General features: G+C 42.8%; 1 long non-coding RNA gene across 2 annotated transcripts in view; it reads right to left on the reverse strand.

The window, feature by feature from the left end:
* Positions 1–16,137, reverse strand: part of LOC121498451 — a 39,674-nt gene extending 23,537 nt beyond the window's left edge. Inside the window, exons 1-3 of one of the 2 annotated variants that reach the window (XR_005989786.1) lie at positions 15,917–16,137; positions 7,001–9,581; positions 2,925–3,994 (exon numbers count right to left, since the gene is read on the reverse strand). This is a non-coding gene — a long non-coding RNA (uncharacterized LOC121498451). Of the gene's footprint in view, positions 1–2,924; positions 3,995–7,000; positions 9,582–15,916 lie in introns of those variants that run through there. The other variant, XR_005989787.1, reaches the window with a different exon arrangement.
* Between the last annotated feature and the right edge of the window lie 10,655 nt (positions 16,138–26,792).

Genomic DNA, 26,792 nt, shown 5'->3' on the forward strand with positions numbered 1-26,792 from the left:
CCCCCTCCCCCCCGTGAGAGACCAACACACCTGCAGTTGCGCTGTTTTCTTCCGTCACCCCAGCCACTTTGCAACATCTGGATAAGTAGCTACAACGCAGCATCTTTTCCTGTCTCGGGTCTCAGCCTCCCACTGACCACAGGGTCAAGCGTTGTGCTTAATTCCACGGCCTACCCTGCTGTCTCTTCAATCAGTGCTGTCATTGCCCCCGTCGGAGGGTCACGGACGAGTCTGGACAATAGTTCTGCTATAAGTGAGTCTTTGCCTGGGGTATAGATTATTTGTAAATCATATCTTTATAACAGCAATAACATTCCCTGTTGTCTAGCAGGTGCGTTGACTGGTGGTTTGTGATCTGTCTGGACTCAGCCTTCTGCCAAATGCATATTTGTGGAACTCTCATAGTACACGTATCCCTGCCAATATTTTTTTTTCTTTCCTGCTCAAGCAGATTTTTTTTTTTCTTTTTTGCAGCCAAAGCCAGCATTAGGGATGTGCAAGTGACTACTGAACAACCCAACTGCTTGCCGAGACTCTCATCGGAGGTCCTCTGTGTCCTTGCACATCGTTGGACGGTTATTCTGGCAATGCCGAAGTGCTTCAAGTGGAAGGGAAAGGGAACTCACATTCGCTAAGCACCCGCACCGTGCCAAGCACTGTACTCCCTGCCTCACCCATGAGATCTTCATCTGATCCTCTCACCAAATTCAAGAGGTAGGCTCTATCCTTAATGCCATTTCACAGATGAGGAAACTGAAGCTTGGAGAAGTTTAATAATGACAGCAGCTAGAAGGTATCACGCTCTGATGTCAGGCACCGTGATACAGGACATTATCCCATTCAGTCCCTAGACCTACTGCACAGTCCAAAAAGGTAACAGCTAGTCCCACGTGGCTCTTTAAATTCAGATAGGTTCACATAAAATGACATTTGAAACTCAATTCCTTAGTCATAGTAGCCACATTTCAAGGGCTGGGCAGCTGCACGTGGCTAGCGGCTTCTGTCTTGGGTCAGATACAGGACATTAGCATCATGGTCCTAGGTTACCTTGGCCAGTGCTTTGTCACAAGGCTTAATCTTCGTCGCTAGGCATGCAATCCGTGTTTCTGGGATTTTCCTGGTCTGCTTTTATGGAGTTACCAGAGGCCCGAGGCCCTCCGCCTCCACTGGCAGCAGGCATAGGCACCTTACGGGTCCCAGGCCTCTGAGAGAAGCCACCTGCTGCTGTCGCAGTGCGCCCGTCTTCAGCATCGCCGCTCGCATCCCTGTGGGCTGGAGGTCCACCCTGGACACTCCCACGGGGTCGTCTGAGTGACCTTGGAGGCGGACTCAGTCCCACGTGGTGGTGAGTCTGTGGCTCCGGCAGGTCCCAGGGGGCACGAAGGATGCAGAATGGGCTGCTGCCTCTAAGCTCTCCCACCGAGTCAGGACCCAGGACTCGCTCTGTGACCCGGACAGAGACGTGGCCAGCGGCCAGGCTTCTGCTGACTCCAGCCCAGGGCCCCTGCTCTTACTTTGGGAACCACGTCCCTGGGCCAGAACCTTCACTTTCCAGGGCTCACATTCACCCTGATACCTGAATGCATCTGAGATGTCCTAGAGCTGAGATGACACAGAACGGGAGCCATATGGCTTGTTGAGGGACCCTGACACATCAGGGTTCTGTCCCCCACATTTTAGGGAAAATAACTAACACTCTTCGGTTATTTAGTAGCCTTCATTATGTGTTCAGGACTCTGTTTCATGTGCATCATCTCATTCACTCTCCACAACAATCCTCAAGTGGCATATCCTTTTTTACTTTCACTCTACCCACCAGAAAATCAAGGCACGGGGAAGTAATATGCTTGAGGTCACACAGCTATTTGGAGATTAGTTGGGATTAATAATCACTATGCCGTTTTGCTTCTTCTTTTACTCTAATTCTGTAAATAAGAAATTATTATCCGTGATTAGCTGATGAAAAAAATGAGTATTAGAGATTAAGGATCTTCGCCCAGAAAGCAGGAAATAGGTGGCTAAACCGGAAATCACCGTAACAACGTTGCTGTGTATTTTAGCTATTTTTAAAAGTCCAATTTTAGGCAATTCAGCTGGAACGTAAACAACTGTTAAGATAAAGAAGAGTACTCTGTGAAATGTAGTCACTCTACAGATTTAAGGTACTCTCTTTTATGTAGCAAACTCATAATGTGAGAAGGATTACTTCTTGATGGTGTCCTTTACATTAGCGTCACTAATGGTTTGCACTCTTGTAAGTGCTCAAAACCCAATAAACGAGAACAAATTCATTAGTACGGATTACGTTAGACTGCATTAATGCAACAATGTGGCTTGAACTCAGTGGAAATTTACTTCTGTCTTATGTAAGAGAAGAAGTGAGAAGCCCAGGGCTGGTGTGGCGGCTTCCTCTGCGGGCCTCACTTTCATGGGCCAACCGATGCCAGAATCGGGGCCATTATACTCATGTTGAAGACAGTAGGATGAAGAAGGCAGAAGAGACGCATGGATACCTTTTCAACCAAGAAGACTTTGTTTTGGGATCCCTGGGGGGCTCAGTGGTTGAGCGTCTGCCTTCAGCCCAAGGCGTGATCCTAGAGTCCTGGGATCGAGTCCCACTTCGGGGTCCCCACAGGGAGCCTGCTTCTCCCTCTGCCCATGTCTCTGTCTCTCTCTGCATCTCTCATGAATAAATAAATAACATCTTAAAAAAAAAAAGACTTTGTTTCTATTTATACCGAGGAAGCCGAGGAAATGGAGTCTCTTGGTTGTGCAAGAAAACATCTAGATAAAAACCAAGGTCTTGTTTCTTTTTCTTTTTTTCTAAATTTTATTTTTCATTTATTTGAGAGAGAGAGCACACCTGCAAGAGAGAGCATGAGGGGGCAGGCAGAGGGAGAGGGAGAGGGAGACTGCTGAGCCGGGAGCCAGATGCGGGGCTCAATCCAGGACCCCGAGATCATGACCTGAGTTGAAGGCAGATGCTTAACCGGCTGAGCCACCCAGGTGCCCCCAGGGTCTTGTTTCTGAGAAATAAGAGGACCTAGATTTGGGGTTGGTAACTAGGCATGTCTGCCATAAGAACTAATGTTCAGAATAATCCACAAGTCTGCTATCTACTAGGTCATTTAGGCATTGCTCCCATTTTCTGGCTTGCCTCTCAGCCTGAGTTTTCTGGGTAAACCAGTAGGAAGGCCTTCAATGCTACCTGGCACAATTTCTAATTCTGTGGATCTCAGAAACAATACAAATCATGCATTGTTTTCCTTTTCCTTGTTCAACATCGTATCCAAGGCCTTTGTAGCACGGACCATTTTCATCTAATGATGATCTTGGGAGATCACAGTTATCCTCCTTGTACTTCCTATTCTGTAAGTTATCCTCCGTTTTTATTTTGACAGTGTATTTGTCAGAAAGCAGGCCTCACCTCTCCAATTTCTTTCCTACTCTTGGCTTCTTGTGTCTGCTTGACCACCATTAGATTTGAGCTTGACAAAATTTGAGTCTAGTTTCGATGTTAACCTTCGAGGGAGGACCTTCATATTAAGCCATCTCTCACCAAATAAGTTGAAGCAGCAACATTGATAAGTAGAAATCCTTGGGAAAGTGATTTAATTATGTTTAGTTAAAAATATCAACTGATTGAACATCTTGGCTTCTTTGGGGCTCAGTTTCCTCACCTTCCATACAAGGCAGTTGGGAATTCAATTAAATAATCTCTAACGTTACTTTTAGTAATGGTCCCATGGTCTACAGTCCCCTGGTCTTGTACTGGCAGGTCTCAGAAGAGCCAGCAATTGGGATATCCAGGCCAGAAACAGAGTGGCACTGAAGGGAACATGAGAAGAGGCCAAATCTCTTTCTAATTTCTGTCACAGGTCAGCCTTTCCTGCTTTGAACTTGAATCAATCATGCCTGAGGGAGGAAAGAGAAGGCAGATGTCTCTTCTTCCATGAAGTGGAAAGTTCTTGGAGGGCCAGCGTGCAGGAGTAGCCTGTTGGGTGAACAGGATGAGGAACACAACTCAGAGCTGCCCTCTGCTCTCTCCCTCTCCTTCGGCCTTTTCCTCTTTATTTTTGTCCCTGACACTTCCTATTCCATTCCTTACATTTCAATTATCCCCAGGGTTTTATAATCCGAACCTTTGACTTCTCACTCACGAGGCTCTCCTTGCCTGTCTTATCCACCCAAATGTGTATCTCCAACCCAGTTCTTTGTTGAGCTCCAGATCACAAGGTTGCTTTGTGGGCATCTCAAAATAATCTATCTACAAATGAATTCATCCTCTTCTCACAAAATGTACAGTTTCGACATCCCTAGTTTTAAAGAGCTGTACCACCAGCCTCCCTTCCTGCCTACTTGAAAGCCTGAGAGCCATGTTAGACTCCCTACCCTTCCTCCCGTGGCCTGTCAGTCAGCAGACTTTCTCACTTCTGTTACCTTCTCCCACCGCCAAGGGCTCACCAATTTTATTCACATTGTTATAATAATCTCTGACATTCTCTAATCCTTCCATAAAGACTTCTTTTAAATGAAAGGTCTATTAATAACAGGGCCAGTGATAGCGAAAATATCACTATGGCTTACTTTTCCCTCGTGGGTGCAAGTGCTTTTTACTTATTACCTTCAAATCTCATAACGACCCTGCCATGTGTTTATTGTTTTACACGCTTTACAGATATGGAAAGAAAGGCTTACAGAGGCTAGACAATACCCACAATATTACCGAGTCGTCAGTGGTAGATTTCTTTTTTTTTTTTTAAAGATTTTATTTATTTATTCATAGAGACACACAGAGAGAGAGAGAGGGAGGCAAAGACACAGGCAGAGGGAGAAGCAGGCTCCATGCAGAGAGCCCGACGTGGGACTCGATCCCGGGTCTCCAGGATCACGCCCTGGGCTGCAGGCGGCGCTAAACCGCTGCGCCACCGGGGCTGCCCGTCAGTGGTAGATTTCAATTCTGATCTTTTGAAAAATCCTGCATGTCCTACCACTTGTTCCTCTGCCATTGCCTTTAAGGTGGAGTTTAAACCTTCTCAGCATGGTGTACATGGACCTTGACAATCCAGCTAGTGCTACTCCCCAAATTTATCTACGGCCGCATCCACTCTCTATGCCACATCCATCCATTCTTTCAGCTTCAGGATCATTCCCTCCCTTTTTGTGTCTCTTCATTTGGCAAATGCTGTTCTTTACCCTGGAAGGACTTTCCCCATGGATTGCACTACTTTGGATCCAAATATTCCATTCAAATATTCAAATGTCACCTCCTCTTCAACGTCCGTCTGGCCTTCTGAGTCTGTTCCTTCCACTGCCCCCGCTGAGAAAACCACTATGATTACATTTATTATTTCAACTTTTCACTATTTCTCCTTCTTAAGACAGAGATTCTTTTTTCTCTTTCCTATATTTCTCGTGTGTCTAGAACATTGCATGCTCAATAAGTGATGATGGTGATCATGATAATTATCATCATGATGATGATGATCCAGACAAAGCTGATGGTGATATAGTCAGTAGGGATGAGTGTGCCCAGGATTCACTCTTGTCTTTCCTTAAGCTCTTCCTAAATCATCCTATCCAGTCCCATGGCTTTCCACACCTACTTTCATATTGATAACTCCAAACTTTTTGTCTCCAGGCCCGACTTCTCCCTCAAGCTCTAGATGAATATATCCAACTGTTTCCTTACAGCCTTCATTTATAAATATAATAGGTACTGAACCTTAATGTAGCTAGAACAACACTCTGAAGAATTTCCTTCCTAAACTGCTACTTTTCCAGTCTTCTCCATTGCATTTACTAGTCCCATATTTTACTTGCTTGCTTTGACTAACAACTGAAAAGGTAACCACTATGTCTCTCATATCCTATAGCCAATTCATTAGTAGATCTTGTTGGTTTTACCATCTCCCAAAATAATGATAAACCCCATGTCCTACCATTTCCCTCCTTTATCACTGCTATCACCCACATGTGAGTCAAGGCATCTTTCAATAACAGGCTCCTAACTGGTCTCCTTGTTTCTATTCTTGTCTCTCTACCCTCTATTCTCTACACAGTAGCCAAAGTGAACGTTTATCATACGATCATGTCATGTCATTGTCCTTGTTTGAAATGCCCCAAAGGCATCCTCTCACATCTGAAACTAAAATAGTCTATGTCCTCTACCAGGGTCTACAGAACCCTCCTGCCTACTTCCTGATCTGATCTCCACCAGTCTCTTTCTTCCATTAGGCTCTGACCATTCTGACTTTCATTCTGTGCCTCAAACTGGATCAGCTGGTCTTTGCTTCAGGCCTGTGAACTTGCTATGTCTTGGCCTAGAACATACTTGCTCCCAGATCTTTGCAAAACCAGCTCCTTCTCACTGTTCTCTGCTCAGTTATCCCCTCCTTAGAGTGGCCTCCCCTAAGCACCCCACCTCAAATAGTCTCACCTGCACCACTCCTCCTTTCTCCATTACTTTCTCTTCATATGTGTCTTAGCACTGATCCCCACTATCTGAAATTAATCTTATTCACTAATTTACTTGCTCATTTACTTCTACTTTTTTATTGTCTATTCTCAACTAAAATGTAAGCTCCAAGAGAAAAGGGACCATATGTATATAGCTTTATAGTTATAGATGTATTTATATAGAGAGATATAGATGTAGATTTTAGACATGTACATACATATATGTAAAAACTCCCCTAAATCTTTTTATGATTTGAGCACAGTAAGACCAACAACTCCAATAGCTAGCTTTGCATTCTTTTTGGTGCTGCCTCAAAAATTCCTCTTAAAAAAAAAAATCTATCGTATTTCAACAGTTATTGACATCTGAAAAACTAGTGGTATGATACATGTAATAAAATGAATGAAGTAAAAAACATCATTCAGAGAGAAAAAAAAAAAAGCCAATCAGAAAAGAGCATGTATTATATGATTCCCTTGATGTAAAATTCACAAATGGACAAAAGTGATCCATGGCGATAGAGATTAGAATAGCAATTACCTAATAGAGGTCATTCGCTGGGAGAGGGCTGAGGAATCCTTTTGAGTAGTGGAGATGCTCTTGTTCTGGACGGTGGTTATTTGGGCACGTACATATAAAAGTGTGTCACCGTATACACTTGGGATTTTTGAAGTTTATTCTTTGCATGTTATAACTCCATCCATCCATCCATCAATCAAGGCACTGGTAAAAGCCATTTAGCCACAATGAGATCAGAAGCCTGAAGGGATTTCGTATAAAGGGTTAGGAAAGAATATTTTTTAGGATTCAGTGCAGGCTTTTCCTCTAGGGAAAAAAAAAAGTCTCTGGAAAATATGGGGAGATGATGATTCCAGCACATCACGTTGTACCCTTGCTGTTAAAAGGAAAAATTTACTTAAGCCTTTACATTTACTTGCTCCGTTCCCTGTGGCTCCCAAGCACAATAGTGAATGTAAGCTACAATAAAAAGGTCATTTTCTTCTTTCAGCAACAGTAACACAAGTGGCTACATTTCCTGATTCTGGATTAAGTTCAAGATTTCAAATACAACTGGACTAGTTTCTGATTAGAAAGTTTGATATTTATCATAGACTTCCCTGTCTTCCATAACCAGTATGAGCGAGATTGAGAAAAAGTAAACTGAAAGGGACCATTCTTTTATTCAACAATTAACCCCATCTGGGTAAATAATACGGCACGGTGCACTTGAGCCACTGCTGTTAGGCTCTGAGTTCAGAACTCAACACGGCTTCAAAGCAGCGTCGATGAAACGATGACAAGATGCTACAGAGGTGGCTTTTTATGTGGAATATAATGCGCGTCTAGTGTTACATAGTACAGTAACGAGGAGAAGAGGGTTGTAAAGACAGAGGATAGAGTGTCTGGAAGTACTTACCTGAGGGAAACACAATCTTGGTGTAGTTCAGGCCCTTAGGCCTAGAAACACAGTATATGGTCTAGAAACTTGAATATTCGAAAACAATTTCACCAAGGGTTGTAAGGTTTCCATCACAGGCAAATAAAAACAAAATTCCCTAAGAGTCACCAAGGCCGCCAAGAGCTGAGATGCTTCTGAAAACCTGAGCTTCATTCCCTCTTTTATCAGATAATTTCATTATACAAAGGGGCATATGTCTCTTAAAAGTATCAAACAGCACATTAGAACCGTGAAAGCCCATCAGTCAACAAATCCTTTTGATAAAGATCGATCGCTCCCTGAATAAGGGGAAAACATAGTCCAGGTCAATCTGTCAGCAAACGCATTCAAAAATCTATACTCTGAATTGAGACAAGGGACTCTAATAAACTGAGATTACTTTCCAAGAAAATATTTGGGTATCCCTACAAGCCCAGGCCTCACACCTGACTGCATTTGGCATCCCCAGGAAGAATAGGCTAGTGATCCACGGAGGTGTGCAGGCATCTTTGGTTACTTCTGAAAGGCAGGCCTCACCTGATTTCCACCCACCTGTATCACTTTTAGTAAATGGCACGGGGATGGAAATTAGTGGGGGAACCAGCTTGAGACCTGGGCAGCTCCGATTTCTCAAGTAGATTTTCTATTGTAATACGGGGACTCTGAAGATCACATGAGAAACCCAGGGGCTGGGATCTGCTTCAACAGTAAACTGTTTGCAAAGCCCCCGGAACAAAAAGGGCTTGTGCATCTAATCTCTTTCAGTTACAGAACTCTCTCGATAGATCCACGAGGGAAGTAAAACATGGAGAAGACAGATTTGGATCATCTTTATAACCGAGGAAAAACAGCTATCCACGTCAGTTCATGAGGTCCCGGCTCTGCAGCCCAGGGCGCACACCGGGGAGGAAGCTAAGGCGTACAGTCCCTGTGGTGTAGGCCGCGCAGGTTGCACATTCTCATTTAATCCCAGTCCCGCACTGAAGGCCGGGGACCATCGCACCCAAGTGACACAGCTCCCAGGAGGCACAGGGAGCCAGTGGTTCTACCCAAGACATTTAAGCCAGGACATTTAACCCAAGACATTCCACGGTGCCATTTGGAACCACGGGGTCCTGTGTATCGAGTCTGTGACTGTCAGACTCTGGCTCTTCCCTTAACCTCATCACAGTCCAGGGCCACGCATCCACCATCCTTCCCCATGGATTCCCTTCGCAGTAGTTGGGCTAACTTCTGGGCAGCACAGGAAACTCTGGTTTTGTTTTCTTTTGTCTGCCATTTAGTAAAAGAGGCTGGCTCAAGGTAAGAGGTCGGCCTTACCAGCAGTGAGGGCTGCACGGTTGGAAAAACCATCAACCAAAGCCCACAGTTTGGAAGCTCACGGGCACAACACCCTGTGTGAATAGTCAGAGGGTCTACAAATCGGATAGGTGGTCGGAGGGCAGGGGTGAGGAGGACTGCAGGAGGCAGAGACTCTGGGCTAGGGCCAACAAAACCAACCATGCCGGTTGTCATCCAGCCTCCACCTGTCCTTACTGGAAGGAAAGACATGACTTAGATTTTAGGAGGACTGGATTCAAATAAGAAAGCTGCATCAAATCCAACTATGGGACTTGGGGCGAGGCAATTTACCCGACCGGCTGCCAAGTTTCATCATCTGCATGTTCAGGATAACGGCACCACCTGATGGAAGAAAAGCAAAGATTAGAAAGAATAAAGCATAGGAAACACCTAACCCAGTGCCTGGAATACAGCGAGCCTTCAGAAATCTTAGGTCTCTCCCTTTCTCTTTCCATCCTCTTCGGGAAGAGCCAATTTGACTGTGACATTGACCCTACATTCCTCCCTCGTATAAGGAAATAAGTGACAATTGGTTGGTCTGACAGATTCAGACATGAGGCAGGATGCGGCCCAAAACAAAAGCAGTTCTGAGCAGCAGCCACTTATGAACCATGAGCATCACCGCTTGGGAACATAGTAGGGCAGCCACAACTGATCGTTTTGCTTCCTTGCCGCCACTTTGCGCAACAGCAAAGATAAGTGCTCTGATATTCATGCCAGGTAGGAATCTGAAATGGTAACTGCCTGGCCTCAGCGTTAAACAGGGCAGCCATACCCATCACTGCTGCTATCCCATCCTGCACGACGACCACTGTCCCCCCCTCCCTACCCCACCAGTCCTCAACTTAGCGTTCCAAGCCATTTCCTATTTGGCTTTTTAATGGTACAGCCTGACCTCATGAGCCTAAAAATGAAGAATAAAGGGGATTATACACACTAATGTGGAGGAAAGAGCCTCATCTTTACACAGGAGTGCATTTTGCCCCTTCCTACTTCTTTTCTTTTAATGGTTTTCTGGAAAGTGATTGAACTGGAGTCCTGGTGTATCCTCCTCCTTAAGTGGTCTTGGTGAGTCATAGATTTCAGTTCCCTATTAGTAAAATATGGTCACATGAGATACCATCTCTGAGAATCCTTCTATTCGGGTATTCTGTGAGCCTCTTATTCGATTTCACAGGTTTACGTCCATACTTAGAGAGTAAGGAGGCAAAACTGTAGGTTGGGAGGCTGTGTAGGAGGTGGCATTAGGTGTAGGGTCCTGAATTCAAGACCAGCCAGTCACTAACTTGACATGCTCTTAAATGAGATACTCCCTCCCGCTTTTTTTGCGCCTCTCTCTCCACAGCCATAAAAAAGAAAATCGACCTCAGAATTGTCAAGCACTCTTCAAAATCTAATATTCCACAGTAGAGAAAATAAATCCTCATTTTAGGGCATAATTCATATTTCAGACCCATCAACAGGTGTTGAAAAACCTTTGTGGGCAAAGAACTAAGAATTAACAGGCATGGCTTTCCAGAAGCTCCCCAGTATTCCTGATAGACAATAGAGGGCACTCTTGGCATGTGTGCATCCAAAGGGTCCCCAGAGACCCTGGCGTGAGCTACCATGGCATATAGTTTTTCTGGAGCTAAGGTTTTTATGAAATGTTACTATAAAGTTTCTGTTTGTCCCACATGCTGGCCTTTTGCTTACTGAGCCATATTTAATCTCCATTTGGCCCTTGGTTCACGTTCCATGAATTTACTAAATTCTGGTATTTATCGGGAATTAATCTGGGGTCTAATTCTCCCATACAAAAATTCTCATGCAAACACCTACATGGATCTGTTGTCCATCTCTCCCCCTCTTTCCTCCACCCTACGCACATTTTCGCTCACTCGCTTTTACCAGGTTCCACATTATTTTTATCAAATTAAAGGAAAAATTCAAAATCCACAAAAATGGTATGAGATCCCAAAGGTTCTCTTTTTCAGATTCAGAAAAGCGCAGTGAGTGAACGCATTTGGGGCTAGCAGGACACAGGTCTTAAAATCACATTTATCCCTAAATGGTACTGTTCACTCAGTGACTGGGGCCTGGTCAACTACATCTGGTCTTCAGTCCGCCAGCCTTCATAGAGTCACTTATGCCTCATATTCCTTAGGCCTAAACCCATGGGGCTCTACTATGTTATCTAGTCCTTTGTGGACTTCTATGACTGCCATGAATTGAGTGGCTGCATGGTTAAGGTGAAGAGTGTGCCTTTCAAGTGGGATAGAGCTCAATGTGAATCCCTGCTTTGCCACTAACAAATGGCCTGAGGAAAGTTGGCTTTCCTTTTCTGATACTGCTTTCCATATGGTCAAAGCAGGAATAAAAACACCTCCCTTCTGAGTTTTTTTCTGATGATATAATGAGATACCCCTCGAAGGGCCAAGCACACATAGAAAACATTTGGTAGGTGTTAGTTCTCTTCCCTTCCTCCCATGTTACAATATAAGCTTGCTTTCACCCATCTGGATGTTCTTGCAGAGCTTATCAGCCATCCTCTGAAGGATTCGTAAGTGTGTAGTCAAGTGTGAGGATCAAAGTAAGTAGGGGACAGTAGGTGAGACTTTTAGTCTGAGAGTCCAAAAAAGTGTCCTGGTTTCTCTAAAACAAAATCATAATTAAAGGTTTAACTCAGAAGTTTGGATCTTCAGTAGTGAAGCAACCAGGAGACAGCTTTGGAAGTTAACTGCTCCACAAACAGCCCAGGGTCTTCTGCTTCCCTCTCCGCCAGGGCAACTCAGGGCCACCAGCCTGACCCATTGTGCTTGGTGAACCCCGCTGGACCGAGATTCATCAAGTATAATCTGAAGGGTAGATTCTAGCGGAGTTCTGGAGCATCCCTACTTGACCGGCCTTAAACACCAATTCACCTGGCCTTTCAAACAATACGCTTAAATCGTGGGCAAAAAGCAGCAGCAGAAGAAACTAAGTAGGTCAATCCTCTTTGAGTTGAGCAGGTGGAAATGCCTAACCCTTGGGGCCATTTGTTTGACCTGGTGAATAGGACAAGAATGTACAATGAAAAACAATCTAGTAGATTTTGAAATATTTGTCTCTGAAGCACCATCCATGCCCCTTTTAAGTACAGATGATATGATCCATATGATCATACATACAACGGTGCTCACAATTTGCCCACAGGGATCCCATTTCTTACTGAATTTTGATTTTTCCATAGAACTAGAATCCATGGTCACTTACAGATTAGAATGTACTTGACAACCAGAATATTGCCTTTTTGACAAATAATTTCAGCTAAGTTTCTGCTAAAGAGTGTTTCAGACATTTTTTTAAAGATTTTATTTATTTGATGAAGAGAGAGAGGAGGGAGGGAGCACAAGCAGGGGGGAGCCACAGAGGGAGAAGAAGAAGCAGGCTCCCCATTGAGTAGGAGGCCTGACATGGACTTGGTCCCAGGACCCCAGGATCATGACCTGAGCTGAAGGCCAACTCCCTTTTTTTAATAATAAATTTATTCCTTATTGGTGTTCAGTTTGCCAACATACAGAATAACACCCAGTGCTCATCCCGTCAAGTGCCCACCTCAGTGCCCGCCACCCAGTCACCCTCACCCCCTGCCCTCCTCCCCTTCCACCACCCCTAGTTCATTTCCCAGAGTTAGGAGTCTTCCATGTTCTGTCTCCCTTTCTGATATTTCCCACTTATTTTTTTCTCTGAAGGCCAACTCTCAACCAACTGAGCCACTCAGGTGCCCCAAAGAGTGTTTCACTTTAAGAAAAAAAGGTCTTGACAAATTCAGCGGTACTTTTAGCACACCAGCATGGCAGATTCAATCAGGGTTACAATGATGCTAAAACGCAGCCGCATTCAGAGGAGTAGGCCACAAGCCCCAACCACGTGCCTTAACGCACCAGACAGAAATCCAATGATACTCTTCTTCTGAGGCTGATATATTCCGTAGATTTTTTTTTCCTGTGATTCCAAGAGGAAATGCTTATAATTATTTGCTCTCCATGTAATGATTATCACATTTTTTATTTCAGAGCAAACACCCCTGGAAACACATTCCTTGTGGTAACCTGAGATCCCCCATTTGGGCAAGATTCTGATTGATTTCAGCAGAACAAAGGGACAATTGCATCTCATTTGAAACCCAGATGAGGTGCTCCATATTTCATTTTAGATTGGGAGTGATGATGGTTGGGTGGTCACACTTCAAGGGAAGAAATAAAACAACAACAATATTGAACAGTACTGGTGTACAGTGGCTATTTTTTTGGGCTGGAACTGGTTAACTAAGAATTGAAAAGTCATTCTCTGGTAGCCTGAACAGGAACCTGCAGTCTGCAAACACTTATTCCCATCAACACTGCTCCAAGGAGGTGCCGAAATGCAGGGTCCCTCATTCTGATCTTGTGTCTGTCCTGGTATGAATTAACAGAGGGGAACAGGAAATGGATCAACACTGTTCATAAGTAAGGAGGCCAGGCAGGAGGGGAGGTCCTTCTGCTTTCAATCAAGAGAGAGGGTACAATCTGAGGCGTCATCAGTACATCTCAACCATCAGTAAACCCAGGCTTCTGCAGGGAGCGGGGCTTCTTTACGGATGGAATTACACATTTTGCGAGTAAGAATTATTTCTTGTACAGAATACCTGTTAGCTTACGGCAAAAATGTGGGTGGAAGGAAACACATGGAGTGGTGAAGCAAGCAACTCAAACAGAGCGTATTTCTCCACCCAACACAGGACTAGACAGAGAAATCATTATCATCATCATTATCGATACTCTCATTGATATTATTTAATAGGGATATTTTTCCCAGTTCCTCATCTGGAATACTCTGAGAAAGGAAGACTTAAAAAAAAAAATCATTACCTTTCATGGAGATTTTTAGAATCCAGGAGCTCAGAAGCAATTTACTCTATGCCATTGGGTTATTCGTGTTTTAGTGAACACTGCTAGCCTTGCTTTAATATGACACTGATCCTTGCTTTGTTGACATCTTGGGTAGCTACTATTAAGAGCTGGGAACTAATTTGCTTAATTTCAACCTTACTAATTCAATAAACTTCCCTGTTTACTTTGCTTGCTCAGCAAGCCTTTGAAAAATGAGACTTTTAAGTGATTTCCTACTCCAGGAAAGATTTGTACATGGGCACTTGGTCTTAATCAGAGAGGGGATGGACTTGTCTGGGTGGATATGGTTGGAGGTACAGCTTGCTGGGCAGAGGCAGGAGGAGGAAACTGGAAAACCACCAGCCTCTCCTGAGTCATCTTCACAGTATGACTACAAGATTCCATTGGAAAGGAGTTCCCCAACACTAAAAAACGCCCAGATATAAATGCAAGCACAAAAAGCAGAAAATATGTTCTCTTCTTGGCTATTTGACATTTTATTAGCCACATCCCAGTTTCTGTCCTTTTGTGCACATCAGTGGGAGTCGCCTAAGTTTCGAAGAGTATGTTGGAGATGAGCTATGTCTCGAAAACTCACTTTTACTTTGCAGTTTGGCATGTCAGCAGCAGAGCTCACCAAGATACTAGTCACCCCCTTGCTATAAATCAGGTGTATTTGAAACTATTGCTTATTTATTGAACTACTGTGGCCACTTAACGAAAAAGAGCTAACTTTTTTTTTTCTATGAGGCATAACACAGTAAGGTATTTAGAAACCTGATAGAAGTGCACTTTGTATACAGCGGGTCTCTCTTCGTTAAGATATTCCCCGGGCTTAGCATAACTTCCTTCCAACGCATAGTAGGCGCTTAATAAATATCTGCTGAATGAACGATTTGTGCACTCAATTGGCTCTGAGTAAATGCTTCATGTACTCAGAAAATATCACCAGAACCGTGTCTATACAAAGCCAAAACCACATTTAAAAATTATTCAAACCAATTCTTTGGCAATACTTAAGCAAAACCGAAGGTCCATTTGTTCCCTAACCGGCCCTCAGCCCTGATCTTCAGGGCTTGTCTTTGTGTCCTGTAAACTCAGGCCTGGGGCAGGGGTCCCTATTATTCCTTTATATTTTGTTTTCATTATTATTTTCTTTTTGAAAGAGAGTGTTTCTCCTGTAGTCCCAATGAAGGGTGGTCCTTTCCATTTCAAACTAATCTTAACAGTATGATTGGAGAAGAATAGCCAGGCAAATTTTATTTTACTGGCCAAAAGATCAGTCCAATGTAAAGAGGAATTTTCTTGATTCTGGGACCACAAAGCTGTGGGGGAACTCTTGGATGAAAGTCATAATCCAGCGGAGAAGGATGAAAGGAATTTAAAGGTGAATTTGGGGACTTTGGAAATTTAATACTGTGATTTGGTATCAGATTTAAATTCTTTCCAAAGCCACTGTGAAATCAAGGTGGGGGAGGGGTGGCTTACAGAGAGTTGAACGCTATTAAAACTATATATTAAAAGTATTTACCAGGCCCTTTTCCTCTCCTAGTTAACACAATTCTTTAAAATTCTCCATAAAAGATGATTTTATTGAGCTACATCTTTTAACAAATTGAAGGATTGTTGTGTCTAGTACTGAAGATAAAAGTATAAATATATATATTTACTATTTATTTATAGTTATATATATATATAAATGTGTAAAGCACAGGGTTAAACAGAGACATGGTGCTGCCAGGTCGTACATCTGCAGATCCAGCACAACTTGAGGAGATAACATACCAGTGAGGCTCCTAATTGACTCGATCCTTCCATGGCACAGGCAGAGTAGATATAACAGGAAATAAATTCCCAAATGAGTGGCTAAAGGGATGGCTTCGCATAGCTTGCTTCCGTAGCCTAGAGACGACTGTGCTCATGAGGGTTTTGAAGACATTCTGCTGTACTCCCAATGGAGAGAATCCAGAGACAGGAAAATAAAGGAACAGGGCTGTCTTGTATAGCAGGACCTTCAAGAGTGCTGCAGATAAAGAGTGCTTATTATTCCAAGAGCTAAATAATAAGGTAATAGGTTTTTTTTCCAACAGGCCCAATGAGCCATTCTAATTTGTTAGTTGGGTGCTGGCAAAAGTAGGTGTTTTCAATGAAGAGAGGCCTCAGGATTTAATACCTTCCTAAAGGATAATCACCCTGGTCTCCCTAGGGTTCATGCCACCAGCGGTCATTCTACTGAGCTTTAGGGTCTCTCCCATTGGAGAGATAATACACTGTCACTGGGATTAAAACTGTACAAGCTTCGCAAACAACTGAAGTTTGAGTCCTGGCTCGCATTATTCTCTCAGCGACTTCATGCCTTTATCGTAAAATAGAGGTTATAACACTAATTTTTGCTGCGCTTAATTTAAAGAACAAATGAGGCAAATGTGGGGAGGGAGCAGTTAGTATGGGAATTAGTATAAGTAAGCACTCTCATGGCAGCCCAGGGTCATTTTAAATTCTCAGGAACATTAGAGATTCTGATCTTAATAGTTCATTTGATAACATCCCACCCAGGTAGGTATCTAGTTTATGGCAAATTGTCAATGGAAAAGTTAAAAATGAAACTAGCAAATGAAAGATGTTTATGTAAGTTTTCCAAATCACTTTTTAAAGTTTTTGACATTTGCAATAAATTCTTCTTTTTTTAAATATTGATTGATTATTTGATTGAGTTTTGGAGATTCACATGTTGTTCAAATGCTCAGCCTTGACTGATTTATTTAGTGAGATATTTACAACTGGTGCATCAGCTTATTCATATAAAAAACATTAAAAGGACCATAAGTTTGCACTTAACCAACATTAAAATATTTTTTTCCAAAGCAACATAATTTGGCCTAGAAATTAAAATCTTTTCTTTTTCTTTTCAACTTAAGAAGTTTCTTCGTTGTGAGATTTTAAACTATGACCTCCCTCTGTTGTTCCAGTTTCTTCTCTGAAAGCACCTATAACTCTGAGCTCAGCTCCATTTTCTGACTTCCATATTTTGTATGTTCTTTTGAATCATTTCAATCTTTATTCTTTTCCACTTCAGGCTTCTCTCCATTGGGTTACCAGTTCACTTTTTCCTTCGGGGTAACTATTTCTTATTCCTGCTTTCCCCCATCTGTATATATCAGAAATGTACTTATAAATGCACTCATATGCCTTTCTGAATTGAATTAATTCTAGATTATAACGGGACACAGATTTTGAAGTATTTTCTGTTAAAGGGATAAATCTATGCAAAAACAAGACAATAAAACCATGTCTACAATAAGGAGATACAATCCTTAAAACAATGTTTAAGGGTAAGGATAAGGATAAGCATCACTAAAACTGGAAACGTCCCGGTGTTAGCAGCGTGGACACTAGGAAGGGCAACCACAGAACACTCATACCAACATCCCCCATGCCGATGCCCATGCAAAAGGTTGGCAGTGGGTCACAGCATTCTTCATCATGGATCCAGTACGAAGCCTTCACCGTAGCTCTCCCAGCAGTTACGACCAATTGAAACTGGCACATGGTAAGAGATCCATCTGCCACTGCAAGTCTATGGAAGCATTTTTTTAGTTCAACAGTATCAAAATGTGTGATACAAATTTTGTTTCTTAAGCTTCCAATGGAATTTTTGAGGACCTCTGTCCTTAACTGACCTCATTTCCCGGAAGCTAACTCTTATATTTAATGTCTGTTGGGCAGTTTTCCTCAGGGTACTTTCTGAGGGTAGGCGGTGGTCACAATGTTCCCCAAATTGCTGTTCCTGATCGTGTCTCGTGACGGAGATCCATTTGTACTTGGGTGCGAATCTATGCTTACAAGGGCTTTCCAGTTCCATCTTCCATCTTTTTTTTTAAATAATTCTTCTGTGAGGCGGGATACAAGACAATTTGGTCACACACAGTAAGTTTATTGAACAATTGGTATTAAATAAAAACAAAGAAATGGATGTGGAGAGGTAGGAGACACAGGAAAATTCTGTTAGTGAATTTGCCATTCAGTGACTCGTAAGGACCACTTAATGAGCATTACCTGTGTACCAGCACTTCATCTACACCATCTTGTTGAATATATCTGACAACCCCATGAGGTAGGTATAATTATTATTTTCATCCTACAGATGAGGATATTGAGGCTAAGAAAGTCTAAGTTAATTGTCCAAGATCACACAGCTGTTAAATGTGAAGGCCTAGATTCAACCCAGATTTGTCTGATTCCAGAACCCATTCTCTTAACCACTATGCTTTCCTGCCTAGAATGTCAATAAAAATACTTTCTTTAACAAAAACAAACAGTATTTTCTTATAAGGCATCAAGCCAATAATAATGTCCTTTCATTTAACAGATCAGCTTCTGCTGTGGAAATGGAGCCTTGGAGTGGTGTGCGTGATAAGATGTTGAGTAAACCTGCAGGAAAGGAAGGCCCATCACCCATTCACCAAACAGAAACATACAAGAGAACAAAGAGAGCCTAGCGCGGGGTGGTTTCATATTTTACATGGAAAGAGGCTACAATTACGTGTGTGGTCAGGTCAGTTCCATGGCCCCTGTTCCCTACTCTTTTCTCTCTTCCGCTGACCCAGCAGAGGATTCCCCCCATTAGGCTGTTTGCCGTGGGAAGGTTGAACTATGTCTTTTCTGAGTCCTCAAGACCTAGCACAGTGACTGGTACAGAGCAGGCATTGAAAAAAATGTTTGCTGAAAGCTAACGCAAGGGCTGTAAGGGAGAAGGGAAAAAAGAAGAGTGGGGAAAGGAAAGCAAGAAAGGAAAGAAGGAAGAATAAAGAAATAAATCAATGTCAATTAAAAAAGAAGAAAGAAAGAAGGAAAGAAAGAAAGAAAGAAAGAAAGAAAGAAAGAAAGAAAGAAAGAAAGAAAGAAAGAAAGAAAAATGTCTTTTAACAACCTAAACGTCCTGCCCTAGACCCACAGTGGAATCCTTCTACCTGTGAATGTACCCACTGGGACCTCTATCTACTATGGACTCCAAACGCCTAAGAGTTGCCTACTTTGGGTTTTTCTGCCCCTTCTGTTCCACCTACTTTGCAGGTAAGACCTCCCAGTGTTCATTGCCACGTTGCTGGGAAGGGAGCAAAAGGGATGCTGGGGGAGAGAGGCCATTGATAAGGTGGGCGGGGGGGGGCTCCAGGTTCTGGTGTTTTCCAGTTTCTTCTGTCTCACTTCTGATCAACCTGTTGTCGGAATAGCATCTGGAACCCAGACACGAAGGACCCTAACCAGAGGCCCACCTCTGTCCAGACCCAATAGCCTTTGGGGTCCAACGGGCAGCGTTGGCTACATGTGGCCGAATGGAGGGATCTGCCTCACTGTGACATTGTCCTATCCATGTGTCACAGCCTAGATGTGGTTTCTTCCCTGTAAGATAGGTCACTTCACCTCTGACCCATGAGACCATCTTTAACCCTTTATCCACTATGAATTAGCTCTTCCTTAAAAAGGCAGGTGCTCTGCTCTCCAGACAGATTCCTGTAAGTCCCACCTGAAGTACAGTTTTGGATTTTCCCTTGCCTCTGAAGCCTCAAGCCAGCTGTCCCTCTATGATATTCATTCTTTATAACGAAAACACCATTCACCTACTTGCTCTGGCATCATTCGGGACTTCTCTCACTTATAGCCCATATCCAAAGCATCATCGATCTTTTCACCATAACATTTGAAATGCATGTCAGATCAGACCACCTTTTACCCCTTTTAGTGTTATTATCCTAGACCACATCACTGTCATCATTCAACTACTCCACTGAGTTAGACTCCTAACTAGTCCCATAGCTTCTGCTCTTGGCCTCTTCCAGTCTCTATGGAGCAGCAGGTGGTCCTTTCTAAGACAAATCCAGGTCATAAGCACTTCTCTGATCAAAACAGCCCACTGGATTCCCTCGTCTCACTCGAAGTGAAATCCAAAGTACTTCATTTGTCCCACAGACCCCATACAAGCTAGCCCTACTTACTTCCCTAGCCTCATCCCCTATCAGTGTCCCCCTCACTCACTCTGCTCTTCCACACAGGACCCTTTGCTGTGTGTAGATGTTCCACACACTTTCCACCTCAGGGCTTTGTGCTTGTTCTTCCCTCTACCTGAAATGCTCTTCCCCAGAGATCTGCAAGGTCAATCTTTCACTTACTCCTGTTCATTGTCTATGCATTGTCACCTCGTAGGAGGCGACATATTTGCCCATTGCCTGATCCTGCCAAGCTTTCGTTCAAAGTACGCACGTGACATGGTGTATATATTCGTTTACTGAATGTGCACCATCTCTTCATTGAGTAGAAGGTGCAGGAGAACAGGAATTTGGTGTTGAGTACTAACTAGAGCACCTCTGAACAATGCCTGGAGCAGAGCTGGTGTCTGACAAGTATTTGTTCAGTGAGCAAAGGAATGAATATCCAAAGAGTTTTCCAGAGGAGTTAGCAGAAGGCTGGAGCGGTTTCAGAGCATCAGAAAAAGTGAGGCCAGTGGCTCTTCTTATGAAATGTGCATCCCTGCACTGCTGTACGGCCCCAGGCCTGAGCCCCTGCTGGCTACAGCGAGCCTTTGCTGGGCAAAAGCAAGGCTCAGGGAGGAGACACACATGGGGCTATTTATACCCCTGCCCCTCGCCCCACAGGCATGAGCCTGCGATTCCTGCCTCACAATCTAACAGCTCTCAGTAATAGAAGTAGTAATAATGAGTCCAATACCCCAGACAGGGAGGCAAGTAGGCTCTTTCAGAAGTTAAACTAAGGGGCACCCGGTTGGCTCAGCTGGTTAAGCATCCAACTTTTGATTTTGGCTCTGGTCATGATCTCAGGGTAGTTGAGATCAAGCCCTGAGTCAGGCTCTATGCTGGGTCTGGAGCCTGCTTAAGATTCATTCTCTCTCCCTCTGCCCACCTCCCCCAAAAAAAGTTAAACTGAGGCACTGAGACATAATGATGAGTCAAAGGTCATATCAGAAGTTGGACTAGAATTTAGGATTAAAATCTAGATTTCCCCTCTTTTGGGTGTTGGCTATCAAAAACATTGTGCTTGGAGCTGGTCCAAGACTCATGGATGTTTCGTTCAAACAGAAATGAAAGAGAGCCCCTAAAAAATAGACTGGTTTGTTAACTTTCCAAAGTTGTGGTCATCGTGTATGATACGATAGATGAGTTTAAGCGATCAGAACATTAGCAAACCTCCCTTTGGGTTTCCCTGACTGCTTCCCTGTGTTTGCAGACATAATATTCAGTTTCCCCAAAACATCTCTGGTTACTGAAAGTAAATTTTGTGGGAAAATGGTGACGATGGTCAAATAAAGAGTTAACACAACCCAAACAAAAAATCCAGTTTGAAATATTTTTACAATGTTCTTTACACTCGAGAGCGGTGGAGAAAAAACAGGATTTTGAGTGCTGCTCTTTTTCCCATTAGGTTGTCTGCTTTTACAGGTGGCAAGTTTCAGTGAGATCTAAAGGCAAAAGGCTCATGCAGAGATGGTCTGGAGCAGAAAGACCTGACCCGCCTGACCTCCTGCCCATGCATACAACATAATCACTCAAAAAATAGATACTAAAATAATGTTAGCAGCCGCCTGGCCTAAACTAATAAAACTGAGCACGTTGAGAGTGAAGGCAGAAAGCCTGTCCTTAACTCACCCCCTTGGGCCTCGGCATTACTTCTTCTCTGGCCTGACTCAACGGAGCTCAAACCAAATGGCTGTTTGCACCTCCCTGCTTTTCCTTGTGTCATTCTGACACTCTTTTTTTATTTTTTTCTCTCCCCCTAACAGGGCCTGACTCAGTGAGTTTAAATGCCCTTCTCTTTCTCACTCACCACATGCAAACTTTAATTAAGGTTGTCTCTACATAACACCAACATAACCTGTTGAGCAGTGAACCGGCTGGTCAAATCACTGGGTTTGGGGCCAGGAGAGGAGGGATGGGGGGAGGTCGGGGGGGTCAGAACTGACAGCAAAAAACACCCTAAGCGCTCAGACAGGTTCCTTTTCACAACACTCTCTCCCATTGGCTGTAAGCACCGCGCCGTTTCCCTGCATTCTGGAGAGCAAACATTTCTTTACCAGGGTGGACATGTTGGGCTCCGAAGCCATCCTGTTCCCATTGCACAGAAGCTCCCTACGCCTTATCATCCCCGGGCTGTCCGGGGCAGCAGGGCAACTGCCGATCTTTAAGAACATGTTCTCCTCCATTAAAGAGAAATCTGAAGTTCAAAAGACTGACACCAAGTCCAGAGCCCCAACAAAAAATTAAACATTTAAATTAATAACTGCAATTTTTAACAAAGACTAATTACAAAACATAAAGGCCAAACAGGGAACTTGATTTATATTATCAACTTCAAAGTTACAAAGACAGAAAACGGACTGAGAGGCCTTCCAGGTGCTAATAATCAATTAGGTCATATTCATGGGAAAGAACCCCCAGCCCCCATCCCTCCATCTCCTGGCTCAAGTGGCTTATACAATAGGGACCCCGGAACGAGGAAACAGGTGGTGGCTCCCTAGCTTTGCAGACTTCAGAGCTGTTTATTAGTTTGACATGGGAGCTTCAGTGCCTCCACTACTGTTGTCCAAGGACACGCTGCAGGCCAGGCTCCAGCATTGCCTTCAGGCTGCGGTACGGAAAGGACAAAACCCAGAGGCTGAGGTCGGAGAGAACACAGGTCAAGCATCACAGCGCTGAGAAGGGCAACCTTCGCCATTCCTAGTTCGTGTGCACCTGGTCCAGTCATTCTGCTGAACGTACTGGAGCAAGCGACCCTCCTTAGGAATATGGTTCAGGAACGCTCTGATTAAAATCTGATTTTCTGAAATGTTTCAAATAAGATCGATGACGGACAATAGAACCGACCCTATCAGTTGTAACCCAGACTCACTGGACTTTGGCTGCAACATGTCCAGCCCCTGAAACAGGACAAATATAATGAAAACAGCAGCTTTTCACTTGCTGCAATAATGATAATAATAATACATAATGTTTATTAAGTGCTTTTGTGCATTTTACATATTTTGTCTAATCCTAATTGTTACATTCTAAATAAATATATTTTGCTTAAAATTTAATTAGAAATTCCCAAGGATTATTGCTTTGAAAGGGATAAACTGACAATCTGAACTCTTGTGGACTATTCTTTCTAGAAGAATGATTGGATAATAAGTTTAAAAATTATATATGTATTCTTTTGAACCCAAAATTCCAATCTTAGCTATTTTAGTACAGAAATAATCATATAAGTTTACACCATAATTTGCACACTGATACTTATTTTTGCATCATTTACAAGTGGGAAGACTATCAATAACCTGTTTATCGATAAGCATTTTTATAACTAAATCATAGAATATCCATAGCAGGGAAGTTAAAAGCATAGGTTCTGAAAACCCTGACCAGATTTTCGCTCTACCTCACCTTGCTGTGAGAACTCAAGCAAGATCCTTCACTTCCGTAAATGTGTTTTTTCACCTATGAAATGATATATAATCTATCTATAGGTGAGAGTGAATAAGACTTTAGTAGGATAAAGCACGAAATCTCTTAGCACAGCACCAGGCATGTAGTGAGCACTCAGTAAGTGTTATGATTCTTTTTATTGTGACTAATTTTTTTTTAAAGATTTTATTTATTTATTCATGAGAGACACAGAGAGAGAGGCAGAGACACAGGCAGAGGGAGAAGCAGGCTCCCTGCGGGGGAGCCCGTTGCAGGACTCGATCCTGGGACCCTGGGGCCACACCCTGGGCCGAGGGCAGTAGCTCAACCGCTGAGCCTCCCGGGGGCCCCGATTGTGATTATTATTACCACACTATCTATCGGCTACTCTGCAGCTATTAAAATGATGAAGTAATTCAACTGATGTTGGCAGAGAGAGATGCCCATCGCCACAATGCTACCAGCTTCTCTGATCTTTCTTACTGAATGCTCTTCCTCACGTCCAGCCCCATTAGACTGGGAATTCCACGAGGTTGTGGACCACCCCTGCCCTGTTCTCCATCCCCAGGGCCTGGACAAATGCTGAGCATACAGTAGCCACTCCATTAAACTTGGTTGAATGAACAAATGAATAGATGAGTAAAAAACAGTAAAGAAAACATGAAGTGTTTATATTTAAAAGTCAGAAGCAAATGTAACAAACTGCTGACAGTGCTTTTCTTTGAGGGAGAGAATTAGGGAGGAAAGTAGATTTTCATCTACATTTATATTTACTAATTAAAATTATTTAGTAATGACAAAAGTTGTTCCCATGTCAAGATTATAAAAACCTAAAAGATCCTATTAAAAAAAGTATATGCTTATGAACAGAAACTAGAGAAGAATGTGCACAGAAATGGAGAATTTTTAGGTAAGTCGTATTGCATTTTCTCTTTTCTAAAACTTTGTTTTTTACTCCAATGCTGTTACGTATTTTAAATAGATTATATTTAAGTATCCTAAGAAATGAACTCTCAAAGAAGGGTAAGATGCATTTTCTATAATTTTACTTTAAAAATATATGTTATTAGTTTTATACTCTGAAGAGAACTTTATTACTAAAGTTATAGAGTTCCTTGTATACATTTTGGAAAATGTAGAAAATAAATTTTTAGAAAAATTCTTAGCGTTTTAAGGTAATCTACCTGTCAATTACAATTCTAATGTTTCCTAGACAGAGTTCAAACTGAAATGCAGAGAGGATGGAACCACAGAATCAACAGTTAGAAGACTAGAGTTAACTCAGATCCTGTCAAGTCTACCACAGAGATACACCGAGCATCACCCTCCTTTCCAACTGATATTCTGATTAATTGGTTTGTTAATACCCTAGGCTAAACTGGGTACTCCCCGAAGGTAGGGACTCAAGTTTGCTCCTTTTGTTCCACTTTTAAAGCAGTGCTAATTAGAGAGCCTGGCACATTGTTAGCATTCAATTTATTTATTTTTTTATTTTTAAAGATTTTATTTATTCATTTGAGAGAGAGGCAGAGACAGTGCATGAGCAGGAGGGAGGAGGCAGAGGGAGAGGGAGAAGCAGACTCCCCACTGAGCAGGGAGCCCGATGCGGGACCTGATCCCAGGGCCCCGAGATCACGACCTGAGCCGAAGGCAGATGCCCAACCAACTGAGCCACCTAGGCTCCCCTCAATTTATTGTTAAATGAATGGATCACCTTTTGAAATATAAGGAAGACATTAAAAAGCAGGAATAGAAGAGAATGAAGCAAGTGATAAGAAAATAGGAAGAGAGAGAGAAAGGAGGAAAGAAGGAAGGAAATATTAGTTGGAAAGAAAGGTAAGAGACGAGATGAGTCAGAAACTGCCCTTTCTGTCCTCTTTTTATTTCTCTTCTCTGTGATTACAGTGGTCAGACAAGAAGTCATGCACACCAGGTCTTTTTTCAGAGGCTGACTTCAGTAGCGGCAAGGCAACACTTTCAGAATTTATTAGCTTCTGGAAAAAAAGGATGAGACTTGAAGAGAGAGCCTAGAACAACATTTACTCTGGAGCTCAGTCTAATCTGAAGCTACACATCTGGGAAGGTAGGAAGTCGAAAGGCCCAATTCAGCCCTTCAGCTGTGGCAAAGGGCAGTGAGCTTTATGAATAGGCTGCAGAGAGAAGACAATAGCTAGTTAAAACCAACACTCTACTTCTTAACAGGTTAAAACAAATACAGAGATAAATCATGCCCAGAATGAATAAGCATGAATCACAGGTAATTTAGTGTAATCATGCATTCTAAAAATATTCTTTTCCCCCCATTAAAAAGATGATAGCAGGAAGGTAAAAGTGAAGGGAAAGGAGAATAACGAACTATATTTCTCTAAGGCTTTTGGTTTTCTGTCCGTTTTGATCTCCCTGGCAAATCCATTTTGGATGGGCAACAGTAAAATTATGTGGCATTTTTGAAATCAGCTTGATTCTTAAAGTCCAACATATCTAAAGGAATAGGTGCTCTCTTGTCAAGATGGACACTCAGCTTGGAGGTAAGAAGAGTTCTGAAAGAGCTGTGGGTGAGTGTGTCTGTCTCAAGAAATTGGAATGAAATCAAGGTGCACATCAGGGATAACCATATCACTCTTTCCTTTAGGATAAAATTCATAGTTTGAAGTCCCTTCACCATCTGTCTCCTGCGAGCTAACACAGCCTCATCCTCCCTTCTCCATCCCATGCATTTAGGCTGATCCTCTCTCTGCCCTCCCAGGAAATCACACTCATTCCAGCCTTATGTATTTGAACACGCTGTTCCCTCTGTGGGAAGAGTTCTTCCAAATATTATATACTAACCTATTTCTGTGCACACCCTAAGTCTCAGTCTATAAAACACTTTTGTTATGGAGTTTTCCCCAAACTCCTCGAATAGAGTTAGTTCTTCAACTCTATTTAGTTGCCTCCTCATCTGTGATCTCACAGCTCTTTGATCATATGTCTACCATGGAGTTTTATCATCTGTTCAAGGATATTTACATGTATTTCTTTCCCACTAGACCCTGATACTCTCAAAGGCAGCAGCAATCTCATTCTATTCCCAATACCTAAGAAATGCCTGGCATAGAGGAGACACTTAAAAAAGATGTGTCATGTGAAGCACATTGAGAAGTAGTCAGCCTTGTGCCTTCCAAGGAAGATGGCTTTATGTCACCTCAGCTCTTAAGATGAAGGGAATA

The sequence above is a fragment of the Vulpes lagopus genome, chromosome 9 (assembly GCF_018345385.1).
Source record: "Vulpes lagopus strain Blue_001 chromosome 9, ASM1834538v1, whole genome shotgun sequence".
In the NCBI taxonomy this organism is placed as follows: Eukaryota; Metazoa; Chordata; class Mammalia; order Carnivora; family Canidae; genus Vulpes; species Vulpes lagopus.